This window comes from Mixophyes fleayi, chromosome 8 (genome assembly GCF_038048845.1).
Source record: "Mixophyes fleayi isolate aMixFle1 chromosome 8, aMixFle1.hap1, whole genome shotgun sequence".
NCBI classification, from domain to species: Eukaryota; Metazoa; Chordata; class Amphibia; order Anura; family Limnodynastidae; genus Mixophyes; species Mixophyes fleayi.
In genome coordinates this window covers 1,291,989-1,307,736 of record NC_134409.1, presented here as the reverse complement: position 1 = coordinate 1,307,736, position 15,748 = coordinate 1,291,989, and the positions used below count along the sequence as shown (strand labels likewise).

Below are 15,748 nucleotides of genomic sequence, written 5' to 3'. Positions count from 1 at the left end.
GCCTATTTAACAAGGATTGAGGCTCTACTGGTTCTCGGATTATATAAAAACACAAGGACTCCGATTAGGACACAGACAGTTAAAGTTCCCCCAGTGAAACCCAACAAATAAAACACTAGATTTAAGCCGGGTACATTTAATAACATTCCAACAAGCAGCCTCTCTAGCCAAAATGTAGTCCAGTTTACTAAGAGGTCATATAAAAAAACAGAATTATAATACAGTCATAGTACTATAACATCCCTCCCAAGCATCTTATTTCTTGCTGCACCCACTACCACTTGCTTCACTTCATCCTCAATCATCCAACCAACATCAGCCACTTTTATCCATTCACTCTATCAACAGATTCCAAGACTTCCACTTCCGTACTCTCATTATATGCTTTTATCTCCTCTCACTCATTGTCTCTTCCCCACACACTTCTGTTATGTCCGTGTACTATCGTCATTATTTAGCTTCTTTACCACTTTATTTTATATAAAACAATAGACAAACATTACATTTATTTACATGTTATTGCGATTATAATTAGGTTGTGTATCCATTGCATCGCAACTGATTGTAGTGTACAGAAATAACTACTTACAACCTTCATCTAATTATTTTACTTTAACACTTTACCTTCCACATCTTCATCATATCTTTTCCTCTATCTCCACTTCCCCACTCACTTCCTCTTCCATATTCCCATCATATGCTTTACTCTATCTCACTCATTATCCAAATTCCCATGCACTTCACCTTTCATATCCTCATATCCTTTCCTCTATCTCCTCTCATTCATTATATTCTTCCCCTCTCACTTCTTCTTCCATATTTTCATCATATCCATTCCTCTATCTCCACTCACTCATTATCATATTCCCCACTCACCTCTTCTTCCATATTCCTAATATATGCTTTTCTCCAACTCACTTATTATTCAATACCACACGCACTTCACCTTTCATATCCTCATATCCTTTCCTCTCTCTCTCCTCACTCATTATATGCTTTTCTCTATATCCTCAATCTCATTCATTATCCATACTCCACGCACTTCACCTTCCACATCCTCATCATATCCTTTTATCTATTTCCTCTCAGTCATTTGCCTCTCCCCACTCACTTCACTTCCATTCTCATCCAAAATCCCATGTATCTCCTCACTTGCAACACACGTTCTAAAAGAAAAACATGTACACTTTTTACTGTATCTTTCTCCACACTTTCCACTTTCACTCTACATATAATGTTACACCTTTATCATTCAACAATGTGTTTCATTCTTTGCAACATCAATCTAATGTCTTACATCCATACCAATCTATCTTAATTCATATCAATAATGCAATATTTTATTCAAGACCCCCACTCTCTCCTTCACACAATCCTAACATTACAGCACATTTTCAAATATGTTTTCTCAACCCCCAGCTCTCAATACATATCCAAAAACCCTTTTTAACCCTTTCATCCTCCAACATTCTTGCATAAAGCTTCCACAATAATGTACCACACGCTAATGTTTAACATTAAATTACACACATTATCAAGCTATGACCTGCTACTTTGTACATAATGTATACACTTGGGGCTGTACTTAAGAGTTGGATGCAAGTGCATTTGCTCTGTGTAACTATGTGCCTTGTGTAAAAGTTGTCGCATTTCGCAGGAGCTTGTGACAGTATTTTTGACTATATGTTTATAACACGTGCATGTCCCTTTCAGATGTGTCTTATTCCTGGCTCTCCATGGTACATTGAGCATAGTAACCATTCTTCACAGCTACAGGCTGCATTGTTTTACATTTGTCTTTTCTCTCCAAGGCCCCGGGTATGTAGTGGGATGAATCAGTCTCTGGGACATTGAACAGTCTCGCCGCACATCTCGTGTATAGATAATCCCTGCTGGTTTCCAGGCAACACTCCTTACCCTTCACCAGCGGCACACTTGGTGCTGCCTACCTCGGCTCACTGGCTGTCTCTCCTTCCTGGCTTCCTCTGGTCCTCCATCTCCCAGAGACTTTGCCACACTGTGTTTTGCCTTGGATCACAAAAAGCATCTGTGTCCAGTCTCTGCGCACAGGACACATAACTTTAAGGCTCTAGATTTATGACTGGGCCATTTACAGTTCCCACAGTACTTACCACTAGGGCAATCCTCATCGACATTTGCTACAGACAAAAGAGGGGTTTCTCCAGGCTGGAAAAGAGAGGAACAATTCCTCTTTTCTCCAGGATTGGGTCCTAGTCATGTGTTCCTAAAGCTTTGTATGAAAGTAGGCATACTCCCTGCTGGTAAAAAAAATAATATCATATAAATTGATTGACAATCCTGGATAAATAATGTCTCCTCTTTCATTACTCCAGTCAGCTCATCCAAAATGTTTCTTAAGACAAAGACAAACCTTTTCTGCTTCTTTTTCTCCTCAGGAACATTCAGGTGCACCGTGTTGTGCACTACGGTCATCCCGGACACCTGCCGGAGACAACCTTCTATCTCTCTTCATTACTCTAGGGGCAAACCTGAAGGAAGGACCCTCAAATACCTTTTGCCACTAATATTTAACTTGATTTTAGCCAAAAAACACTTTTGTGTCACTAGGAAACCTATTGTACAGACAAGGCCTGACAGAGACTGAGGGCTGACCATGCCCTTGATTGTTCAGTAGAGAGTTACAGGTGTAATCAATCAATCAATCAGGTTCTGTGAAACATTAAGAACAATAGAACATTAGATAATCTATGCAAGCTATAGCTGAGCTGAAAGATTAATGTCTTAGATTTCATGGTTCAAATCCCAGATCAGATACCTTATACATGGGATTTTTTATACATGGGCTTTCAGTAGTATAGCTGGGTCAACGCAGTGATGTAGAATGTCCAAGGGCTTCAGCTTTATGACCATTCCTGAGTGTTATTGGGCCCTACCAGGAAATGGGCTCTGTACACAGTATTACAGTTAGAGGGAACTATGCAATTTATATAGAAACAATATCCCAACATTGTATTATGTGTCTGTCATTTTATTTCTATTCCATCTTACATTACAGCTGCTTCTATACATCAAAGTAATATGTGCTGTTCCCACACAGAGAAGTCAGTAAGAATAGCAGCAGACTGGAAACTGAGTCACCTTAACCACATTCTTAAGTTATTACAATAAACATCCACTCACACGCTACAGCGCAAGCGCAGCACCCTGTACAACTGATACACACCAACCTCACCAGCGTAAGAGCACCAACCTCGCCAACTTAGACACAGCACCCACTACAGCGCAAGCGCAGCACCCTGTACAACTGATACACACCAACCTCACCAGCGTAAGAGCACCAACCTCGCCAACCAGACACACCACCCGCTACAACACAAGCACATTTTTTTCTACAGAGAAAAAAAATTACCCTCTGCAGAGCAAACACCCCCCCCCCCCCACCACCACTCTGAAAAGAACAAGTCACATAGTGTAGACACAACAGTTTTTTGAATCACTGTGAATGTTCCCACGCACACGGTATTTAAGCCTATTGTAAGCACAGCGCTACCTGAGCACAGCAGGAAGCACTGATTGGTGCAGAAACAGACAGTCTGGGTACCAGGTTTTTACAGAATACACACAGATAAATAGTGCAGTATGACAACATTTGCAGTTATTGAAACGTATAAACCCATGTACCAATCTACCGATCATACACAGAGGTGGCTACAAGGCCTTAAGGTTCAGATTTTGAGGAAGTGACATTTTAAGCATCAGATTAATATTTAAATGTATCACAATATTTTTCTGCAATATGTCTATTATCCATTTCTTTCACCAAGATTTTACAAACTGTCCCCCATGAAGGGGCAGGGCAGAGATCTCACAGCTTGTCACAAATCAGAAAGTGGCAGATCCACAATTATCAGCACCCCCCATCTGGCACTGCAGAGGTCAGGCATTTTCAATGCTGGAGCTTTAATTCTCTGTTAGACTCAGGAGAATATTTCTAAAACTCCAAGCTGAAGAAAGAAAAATCCCAAACTCAACACATTCCTCTGGCCATGAATGGCTCCAAATATTCAGTGTCATTAAAAGCACATTTGTTAGAATTTGTAAAATTTATTTGACCATGACTCAGAGCTAACCTGGCACTGCTGTACTCAAGCAGTAGCCATGCAAACGTTTAACCATTTTAAGGTCAGGTTTATAAATGTACAAATGATTATTAGCTAAGGGTTAAAACAGTTCTAGAAACAGAGACAAAAATTGAACTAAAGTAGGTGGTAAATAGATGAAAACAAGTAAAGTGACTGATCACACACCAAAGACACAATGATGAAAAACTGAGAAATATTTCTGATTCTTAAACTCTTTGTACTTATTACTTATCACCTCCCGATTTGAGGGCTCCGTCCCACCATCCCGATCGGGACAACTTTGTGGGAAAGTTGGGAAGGATTCTGCATGGCGGGGTAATGGTGAATGGGTGCCGTGTACATTGGCGTTTGTGGAAATAACACTGTTTGGAGGGGAAGAGAGAAGAGGGCAAACACATCGGGGAGGGGAGGGGGGGGGGGGAATCCCTGATTAGGAATGGCCACTTCCCATCATGACATAGCCAGGCTCCTATCCCAATGCTGCCTACCCACAAGTTGGAAGGGATGTGAAAGATAATAGCTGGCTAAGGTTACAATTATCCAACCATATTATGATGGTAGTTAAGATAAAGCAACCACCCATCGTTGGCTGTCAAAACCAAGGTTTAGCATTTCCTACTAGATGAGCCGTGCAGGCTTTGCATAAAATAAGGAGCTCCCTCTGGTTACAGCTTTGGTATATGATCAGTAAATGATCTGTCCAATAACTAAGAGGTGTTTCTATAGATCGTGCCACAGCATAATGTACAGCAGCAAGGTCCTGGAGGTCTATACATCTCCTTCCTTGGTAGAGGCTGTACAATAATATTAGCACATTGTACATTGTAACATCACAGATAATACAGCCCATCGTAATGTTGGTCTACAGCTCAGATGCGGTTCTCTCCCTGATTTCAGCCATTAAATGTAAACATTTGGTCGTTACCTCCCAGACTAGTGTTGCTCATAGACGATCTATAACTTGTAACATTGTGAGCAGGAACAGAAGACAACAATCCATGTGGATGATGAAAGATTCATCATCATCAGCAGCTATTTATATAGCACCACTAATTTCGCAGCGCTGTACAACCACATTTCATAGACTCATTTACTCTAAATTCTGAAAATTAGGTATTTTGGAAACAGTTTCCTCAACTTTTTCTAGATCCATTTATTGCAAACTATAGTAGCAATTTGGGTATTAACGCAGACTCTTTATTTGCTCACATCTAATGCCAGAGTCTACAGGTCACAGAATGATGTACCCAGGTTTCTAACTTCAAAGTAAATGCTAAAATTCTGAAGCTCTATTCAAAGTCATTATCCAAACCAGCTTGTTGAGGTTGGTGCAATCCATCCATATTGAGACACCTCAATATGTGATGAGCGCAATATGGGATGAGCGCAATATGTGATGAGCGCAATATGTGATGAGCGCAATATGGGATGAGCGCAATATGGGATGAGCGCAATATGGGATGAGCGCAATATGTGATGAGCGCAATATGTGATGAGTGCAATATGTGATGAGCGTAATATGGGATGAGCGTAATATGTGATGAGCACAATATGTGATGAGCGTAATATGTGATGAGCGCAATATGTGATGAGCGTAATATGTGATGAGCGCTATATGTGATGAGCGCAATATGTGATGAGCGTAATATGTGATGAGCGCTATATGTGATGAGCACAATATGTGATGAGAGCAATATGTGATGAGCGTAATATGTGATGAGCACAATATGTGATGAGCGTAATATGTGATGAGCGCAATATGGGATGAGCGTGTCCTTGCAGCCCTTGTGTTCTGATGTATGTTCCATTACACAGAAAATGAATACATGGATATCGTCAGTCTCACCTTCTCAGGCAGATGTCATCTAATTAACATTATTTGAATAAACACTGGCGCTCAAATAATGAATATAAAGATTAAGACTAATTAACATTAAAAGGACCTGAATGTGCTGCTGCGTTGTAGAGGGTGTGCCTAACACTCTGAGAGAAATTAAAGAGCAAAAGAAAAGAAGAAAAGGAAAAAATATATCTAAAAAAACTTTATCATTTCTCATATATAATAAAAAAAGGTTGACTGTAGCAATTTTTTATATTATTGCAGTTGTCCTTTGAATACGTGGAAAAACAATATTCCAAAAGCGCAACTCCTATGAGTTAGGAGGAGTCGTTATTTCACAACAAGCTACATCGCTTCTCAGATCTTTTGCAGAAATTGGTTATATCATTCACATCTTTCTAGATCTGTCTATGAGGAAGTAACCTTTACATAATAGAGAATCGCTTTTAGCTGCGTCTCATAATCCTGAGAATACATTTGACAGATGTCTGTCTTTTATATCTGAATATAATTCATATTCCTGTCAGATGCGAAACATTATTAATAAAATTTCACATTGTTAAAATTGGATGTATACTGTGACTGTCTGAGAAACCGAAAGTTATCTTTTGGAAGTCGAATACTTTGAGAGACAGTTTTTTCATTAGGAAAAACAAAGATAGAGACATAACAGTTGGGTCAACGGAATGGAGAATGGCTGTTGTGTAAACCAAAATAAATATAACAGGAGTGGGTGCATTACTTGCAGCCTTATTGGTAACAAATGCAAATTTCTAATGTAAAATTAGAAGTTTCATCAATTTTCAGACCGCTTATCAACTGTACTTGTCGTCTACAATATGTAGCTGCACAATTAGGTCTTTGAATACTCGCTTCTTAGCGCATCGATGCAATATCAGAAACAATATGAAGGGTCCATGGCGCCCTCTCCCCCCCCTCGCAAAAATCGGCGCCCTCCTCCCTCCTCCCCCCGTCTTTTCTTACCTTGTCTCACCACCGCTGCCTCTCTGCTCCGTCTCCTCCCCTCCACTCACTGACACTAGTGAGTGGAGGGGAGGAGACGGAGCAGAGAGGCGGCGGTGGTGAGCAATAGCCTCTTCCCCCCATCCCCATGCATCTGAATGCTGTGCGGCGGCCATGACAGGTATGGTCAGCGGTCGCCGCACAGTTTTAAAATTAATTTCCAGTTCTGTGGCGCCCTCCAGGCGCCCTCCAGAGCCCGGCGCCCTAGGCAAGTGCCTAACCTTGCCTAATGGGAGCGCCGGGCCTGGTTATAGCATTTAAAGACACTAGTATTGGAACTGTACAAGCAGCTCCCACTACAGATTACAGATTTCCTCTTTTTACAATAGGCCTCAATGGGAATATTGAATTAAACGATTTTTAGCAACACCACCTCTTTAACATCGATATGTAGACATATTCTCAATATTTAAGTTTCATAGGCATAATATTATAGGACACAAAGGTTTTGTTCTTTATCCTTATCTTTTTGATTTTAGATATATAAATTTTGGCAGAAGGACGTGTTAGTGCTGTTAAGAGTTCTCAAAGTTTGTACAGTTTGCTAAGCAAGAGACTCTCTGTCCAGGGTCTGGATGGGAGACTTGTAGTTATCTATGATTACTTACATTTTATATAGTTTTTGGTATATTCTAAATATGAGATGTGGAATAATTAAAACATACTGTTGTTATCTATAATGCAGATGAACGATATCTAATGATGTTTATTTAATAAGGGCTTGTGTTATCGCTGACTTTAGGAAAGGTTATGTATGCAGACATCATATGCTTAATAAATGGGGTGCATTTTTTTATTTTGTGTCTTTTTACATTAATGAGCTGTCCACAGATTTTAACTTTGTAATATTAATTTATTTTATAAATAATGTATATTAGGTGATATTTTATTGTACCAACCAAGTATAACAAAGCATTTCCAGGCTTGATGGAAAGTCTTTACCGGTGTGTGTGTGAAATATTTGATTGGCTATAAGTTGTTTCAATACTTCACGTCTGCTCAGATCTAGCTACACACCCTCTGATGAAACTAGCTTGCTGCTAGAGAAACGCGTCAGGGAACTAATCTTCACAAGGATTGCTGGTACTTAGAACAACTTCTCTTCTGATACATCTATCCTATTGCTATTTGTCAAGGCGCATCTTATTATTGGAAGACTTATGCACGTAAGACCGTTAAAATGTTTCCAATAGGCTCCTGAGTCAAGTCTTGCCCCCGGGCTAAAATTGATGCTGATTACTGTGTTTTTATAATTATTTTAATACATCTAAGATATTATATATGAAATAAATTAGAATCTTGTTTGGATAAAATTACCTGGGAATGTGACTTATACGTTTTTATATACAAGTATCTGAATATCTTTTGTGCTTCCTTTTATTCCTTTGTCTTGCTATCTAATTAATTTGCTTTACGCTCTGCAGGCATTGGTTATATTACTTAGGAAATCTCATAAATCTTTGCTTAACAAATATTAGATTTGATTAATATTGATACTGGGTTGAAAATACTGGGAGGATATCAGATGCAGAAACAGGAGGTTCTTATATTTGATCTGATTTATGTTACTATCTGGGAATTTGCAAGTAATCAGCTTCTATAGTTAACAATATAAGTAAGGAGAATACTTAGATTTCTGCTTGAATTAGAACCTGATAATTCAATTTTCAGCCTGTTCTACAAAATTTGCACCTCTAAGAGGAGAAAGAAGCTCTGCGTATTTTTCATTGCTCCTCAGGGATGGAGGAGACAATAGCCAGGTTAATTTTTTTTTTTTATTTACTTTTAAGTAAGACGTTATGTTATTATGGTATTAATTGCTGTTCTGTAGAATTTCGATTAAAAACAAAAGTCCTCTGATATACTATTATTGAGGAATGTTCTACTAACACAAATGCGGAATAGGACAAACTGAGGTCCGGAGACTTTAAGTGTAACTAGACTCTGCAGCAGGTATCGGTCAGCTGACCTGATATCACAACGTGTGAGGCCTTAAGGTCAGGTATACATGGGGTTTCTCCCGGATGTCTGTCTCAAATGCACCCAGATGGCCAGAGAAGTGGGCAGGAACTAGGACATGATGAAACAGATTGTGTCATCATACAATGGTGGAGGCCTGAGATGACATCATTGTTGTTTGGTTGGATGGGCACAATGGCACAAATCACACCAACCCAACTTTGTAGATCTCCCCTCTACATCTCATAGAGAGAGCAGGTCTAAGCAAGTCAGTAAGTATTGGTAAAAATCTTGTTGAAATCGATAGAACATTATCAGGCATAGTGGAAAATGTAGAGAAGTACTATCGCCCTGTGTGCAGGGGCCACAATGATTATCCAGAGAGACAACCAGTCAAATATTGTTCCCATGTGTGTTGTCATATTGACCAATGATCCTGTCAGGATATCCCACGTCTGACAATGCACTTCTCAGCTCACACCAAGGGGTCTATTTCTAAAGACTCATTGATAAGGTAGATTGTCGATCGCCGTCCAATTAATGATCACACGTTTGCCAGGGCAGCTGAACAGCGCTGACGCACACATGTGCACTCCAACTACAAGCACGTCTTAGGCTTCCAGATTCAGAATCAGCAAATTTTCTTATAAAATTTGTTAAACAAAAGAGTAAAAACTAGATAAGTGTCATGTACGTGTGGTCATCCAACTGGGAAGCTGACATCCTCTCCAGGTGGCAAAAGTAACTAGGATATAATAATTCAATCCGTGGGACAGGAACCCTTTCGGACCAACCCCACGGCCAGGTCCCAGAATTGCCCCAGATATAACCATAATATCCTAGGTTTTTCAGAAGCAGCCAATAAGCCCCTTCCCCTTAATCACATATATTAATTTCAATAACTTCAAATAGGAATACCACTATTCTTTTCATATAAAATTATTATTTTCTTTCTTCTTTCTTTTTAATAAACTTTACAATTTTTGTCATATTCGCGGGACTTCTTACAATCCTGCGATATCTCTCCTATTCTCCTTCAGGCGAAATCTTGCTGTTCCTCCACCTGAACCAATGAAACGTCTCCCGCTCTCAGAGCAGCAGAGGGTGTCGGGACCCCCTGTTGCGGTCATGACCCACCATCCAGAGGGCAGATAATGCTCCTTGTTTGTTCTAGTATTAAACCCTTTGAGAAGATATTCAGAAATATGCAAAAGATAAACTTAAAGTATTTTTCCATATAACCCTGGCATGTGCTATTTTTATCATCTTATCAGAACAAAATACTTATTTTAGAGTAGGAGATAAAAAATGCTTTTCATACTGGCACCAACTGACATTGCTGGAAAAAGGACAGGCTCCCCAGACATCTCCTTCCTTACAGAAATAGTTTCCTACCTAGTCAGAATGAATTGGACACAACACACACTTTTTAAGTAATGGTGAAATTTTGATACCGCAGCATTATTGCACAAAAGAGTGTTAATTCAATTCTTCCAATACACTTTGTGGGTAGGCTACAGAACAACTACTTTTCTGTTTAAAGAATCTGGCATGAGCAAGGGTTTATGGATTTTTGCTCTGCAACCATTAAAATATACAGTATTGAGGGTGTCAGCACGCTGGGGCTAAGATGGGGATCTGGATGTAAATGTTACACTGAATTTCTTCTTGTACTGTTACTAAATACTTATGGATTTATGGATTCCAGGGGGTATATTTACTAAATTACAGGTTTGAAAAAGTGGAGATGTTGCCTATAGCAACCAATCAGATTCTAGCTGTCATTTTGCAGAATGTACTAAATAAATGATTGGTCTGTACTAAATTATCTGATTGGTTGTTATAGGAAACATCTTCACCTTTTTCAAACCAGCAGTTCAGCAAATATACCCCCAGGACTGATTTTCATTTTACAGGAAATTTGTTACAAAAAAATAAATATTACAGCAGATCAGCAGCGCCCCACTAGTTAATTGTGATTTACCCGTTGATTACTTGCAGTGACTAGTAGATTGCAATCGCAAAGGCCACCACCGCCCCTCAGTGTCCGAGCAAGCAGAGGGGGAGGGGGAGTAATTCAGTAAAGTCGGGGTACTCCCGAAACATGCTACTGTCATGCTAACACTTGAATGCTTCATGCCAGTGACACTTATGAGATCATGCCTTCTCTGCTTATTTATAAGTAAATCATTTATGGAGGTTGACAGGTAATCAAAGACAGCTTGACTATAACTAGAGAAATTCTGAAGTTCCTGTATTATCAGAGAGTATTTCATCTATTATGACACAGACCTGGATTAGAATTAACTACAAGCTGGTGATATTTTTTCAGCTGGGACAGTGACAGATAGGATCCCAATTAATTCTGCGCGGGAAGTGGAAGTTTCCATGGACGGGAAAGTAGGGTATACTTTTGTGTCCAAAGTTTCATGCATCTCACTATGCCTAATTCAAAGGAAGTAACATCTCGCAGGATGTTGCGGTATGAATGCGGGGTTGTGGGAGCAGGAAAGTAACTGAATTCAGCAGGAGCCTCAATGCCTCATAGCCACTGTCCCCAGCTATTTCTGCAGCCTTTCTTCTCCAGCTATTCCAGGCAAATCTCCAACTCTGGATCCAGAAGTGTTTGATCTTACGGAAGTTCCAGAGGCAGTGAAAATAGTCCGTGTAGTGGGTGCTGGGAGAAGTCTGATATAATGCAGAGGAATTGCTTACATCTTTTGGGGGAGTATATGAAAGGGGGACATTTATTCCTATCAGTGTCGGAGAGTACCCTCACCATACTACTGATATTATGGTGGGCTTGGAGAAAGGCCAAACTAACTGGTCGTATAACGTTATATTTTTCTATGGTTTGTGCCTATGTATATGGTGATCTAGGGGTAGGCAGCTGTAACTGGGTTATGTATTCAGTTTGTATCTGTGTCTCAGTATATGCCAACGTTTAGTAAGGAGTTGTCTAGAATATGTTGTGGAACGTCTTGGTTGAGAAGACAATCTTTCAAGCAGCGTAATTGAGCTGTTAGTTATAGAAAGTTTTATTCGGGAGGTTAATTCCTCCATTAAATTTGGATTTCTGCAACTTATTTAAGCTTATCCATGTCTTTTACCCTTTCAGATAAAGTTGTGAACAGCAGTGTTGATAAGTCTTTTATCTTTGCTGCTAATGACAGAATAGGGTACATTAACCTAGAACACAAGACCATTTTAATAAGGTTTTATCTGCCTGTAAGACAACTGGAGACAACAGCAACCCACAAGTTCTTTGGAAATTACACTAAGAGCCTTAGTAATATTAAAAGCATAGAGGCCATCGTGATTTTTAAGTACTTGGATGCCTCAGTAGGTGATGCCTTTGTCTGCCCATTTGAGAGAAATATCTTTATCCCGGGGAGATAAGTACACCCTTTTTTCCAGGCAAATTACAGTAGACTTATTATTGACAAAAATCGACAAAAAAATAGGAACTGCGCTCAACCCCAAAGCGACAAGAGCAGCAATACTTAGGAATCCCTTCCCATAGGCAACAATTATATAATAAAATGTATTGCGCTCAATTACCACTTATTATAGAAAAATAACCAAAACACAAATAAGAATGTAATATGTCATGTGAGGACAACCAATAAAAATGAACAAAATTTATTATTAACTGAAAAACCTTAAACTTTTGCAGAATTCCTCAATCTTCATGATTAAGGGGAGAAGAGACGACCTCTGGATGGAAATGTACAGAACAATATGGTTGTCAAAAGCCAATATTTTTATTGACTTGTTTTCAATTTGGATTCACTCCATTGGTGTCTCACGGCCATGAATTTAGCTAATATTTTGATGAGCTAAAAGTGTGATTGGTCAATAAGATGTAACTAATTTGGAGTCTGTCACGTTTACAAACAAGCAATGTATAGGCCTCATTAAATTTTGGCAGTGCGGCAAGAACTGTGAATATTTGATATAGTGCTAGTAAGTAGGGGTAACATGTGAGGATGTTTGGACCAGGTGATTTTTGGGCTTGCAGTCTAGAGATAGTAGCGTTGATTCCAGGGATTGTGATATATCCATGCCGAGAAGCTGTCTATGGATATAAATACGTTTGGGGATTTTAGCTTCTTTCAGCAGTGTATCCTGAGTGATAGGGTCTGGGGGTGGCTCTATAATCATTAGACTAACATGTATGGAGAGCACCAGAAACCTCTTCAGATATTGTGTACAGGGTGTCTGAGGGTTCCTATGTAATTGCTACAATATGCTTTCATTTTCAGTGTTTAATTCCCCTTCTAGCTAATTGCTTGTATAACATCATTTAGTTTGTGCTCAGGAGAATGAAGTTCTACAAGAGTTGGAGCACTGGGAGTCGTTAGGTAGTGTTGTATGATAATATTAGTATTTGGTCCAGTCCTCTTTGTTTCTGCCCTGTAAGAAATGATGTGTCCCGTAACACCAATGTCATCTCCTCATACATCCTGGTCATGAAGTCATGATCTTAGATCAGCCACTGACCTGAGCCTCTTATTATCACCTCAACTCACTCCCGCTTCAAAGAGACCTCTCCCATGCTGCCCTCCACATACGGGAATCTCCACCCTACCTGACCAGACTCTGTCCTGACCTTCAAACTATTAAAGCATTCTGTCCCAGATAGATGACTTCAAAAGTCTGCTTTGTCTCCACAATGCCACACGGGTCCTGATGGCAAAACATTGCTTATGCCAGGAAACACAAAGACTGCAAACAAAACAAACTCAGAAGAATATGCTTCAATACTACTTTATATTTTTTCCAACTGATAAAATATTAGGGTGAGCACCAAGAACTGCTCCAGCATTCATTCCAATACACTTCATAGCCCCACCGTTAATATGAAAATGCAAAACAGAATGAACAAGATTAGTATTTGATCCTGTTAAGGGGCTGAGAGGTGAGCAGGGGCAACTGGTGAATAGGAAGGGAGACATGGCTTTACAAATAGTGATTAACAGTGAGACGGTTAGTAAAGATATATATGTTAACCTTAGTTTGACCGATAGAAATAGAAATCTTCAGACATTTCTCTTCTCTTTTGGAAAAACAGGTTTATTAAAGGGCGAAAAACCCCAACATCTGCGATAATGCTTTTTTAGTTTTGACCCATATATCAAAGGGTTACTGTCAGCGAGAAAACTGGTAAGTTTTGCCAGTTTTCACCAGCAAAGGCTTCCACACGGGGATTATTGAACAAGTATCAAGTTGGTGTGTGTGCATCTCTGGATGGTATAATCCATAATAATAGATTTAAATATGTTTAATTATTTCTTTTTTAAAGCAGTTAGGATCCTTGCATTGATACTAGGTGTTTGGTAATTACTTGTCATTCTTCCCTGCCTGAAATAATGTGCCCTTTTGGGATTTCCAATATAAACTTGAAAGTCTAAAGTAAGAGATGTTCTGAGATAATGTAAGAGTGAGGGAGTCATTATGATTTCTAGGATGAAACGTAAGTTGTGTCAACAGTTGGCTCTCTAGGTCGTCTACTTTCTCGGTCATCATCTGCTGTGATTGGTCCTTCATTGTGTTTTGTATCTTCAGTGTTGCTGGTGCTTTGTTCTAAATAATTAATTCTGGTGATACTAGAATTGATCTTGGTCAGGGCTGAGACTTGGAGAGATTAATTATTTTTTTTATCTAACAGGGACATTAATATGAGTTAGATGTTTTCTTACATTTCAGCAGCTACATTTCAGCAAGTGAGTCAAATGTGTTTAAATGTTTGAATGCTACTTTAAATATTTTGCCCGATACAAGATTTATTAAATCATTTTCACAATAGACTTGGACCACTGGAACTTGCACTACATCACTCTGGACTTCCCACTACAGCACTCCACGGCCATGAGCAGCTAAGTATCGCTTATTTCTAGACCTACTAGGTGGAGGACACCGTGTTGCTGGTGCATAAAAACATCTCCCACAAATTCCAAGAGCTAAGATTACTGTACATCTTACTGTACATCTTACTGTAGTGTAATGGGAAATTCTTCTTTCTTTGTAATCCTATCCAGAAAAAGAAATAAAGGCAAAAAAATGAATAGCAGATTATGCAAACTGATTGCTAAGAGCCCTGGTGCTAATGTCTATGTACTGAATTGTATGGGAGTACCATTAGACATTCTGCCATCACAGATATTTCCCCACGATAGTAATTGGCGTCACTTCTTATGTTTTTATTTTAATTTTGCATTGGATTATAAAGTAGTGAATGACGTCTTTCAGGGTGTGTTTACTGCGATGACACTTTACTAGTGTAATGGGTCAGGGTCTTAGGGACCAATATATCAGAACCACTGAGGTCCTGATCATTACACTGGCCCCCACAGCCCATGGTGATAAAAGAGCCCCAATGTGGAGCTGGTAGTCTCTGGGGGGGGGGGGGGGGGTTATTTTGTATCTCCCTCCCCTTCCCCAGTGCACTGGAACAGGTTAAGGATACTAGAGATACCAATATGGTTATTTATTATTATTAGGTATATTCCATCTAAATAGCTTGGTCTGAGGAATAAGTAACCAGGAATAAGATGAAAACAAATAATGTAATAATAAAGTCAATATTTTCATTTTAAACAAATAATTTTATGTAATAGAATCTTTTCACCACCAAGAGTGTAGCCAGCAGATTCAGATGTGAACAATTCATTGCACGTGTGCATGTAACATGTACGATGAACAGAGTAGGTATTCTCCTGCACTAAACCTAGTAATATGGGTGCTTCCACAACTACTTGAGCGATTGTTATACAACCGCCTGTCTCACTATCTCTCCTCT

At 39.3% G+C, this 15,748-nt stretch overlaps 1 protein-coding gene across 7 annotated transcripts in view; it reads right to left on the bottom strand.

Annotated features, from left to right (window-relative positions):
- PIK3R3 (phosphoinositide-3-kinase regulatory subunit 3) overlaps positions 1-15,748 on the bottom strand; it is a 267,358-nt gene that overhangs the window by 50,446 nt on the left and 201,164 nt on the right. Inside the window, exon 1 of one of the 7 annotated variants that reach the window (XM_075181580.1) lies at positions 2,133-2,253. The exons of the other annotated variants lie outside the window; for them this stretch is intronic. The gene's annotated coding sequence lies outside the window, so the exon portion shown is untranslated. Of the gene's footprint in view, positions 1-2,132; positions 2,254-15,748 lie in introns of those variants that run through there. 7 annotated transcript variants of the gene reach the window in all.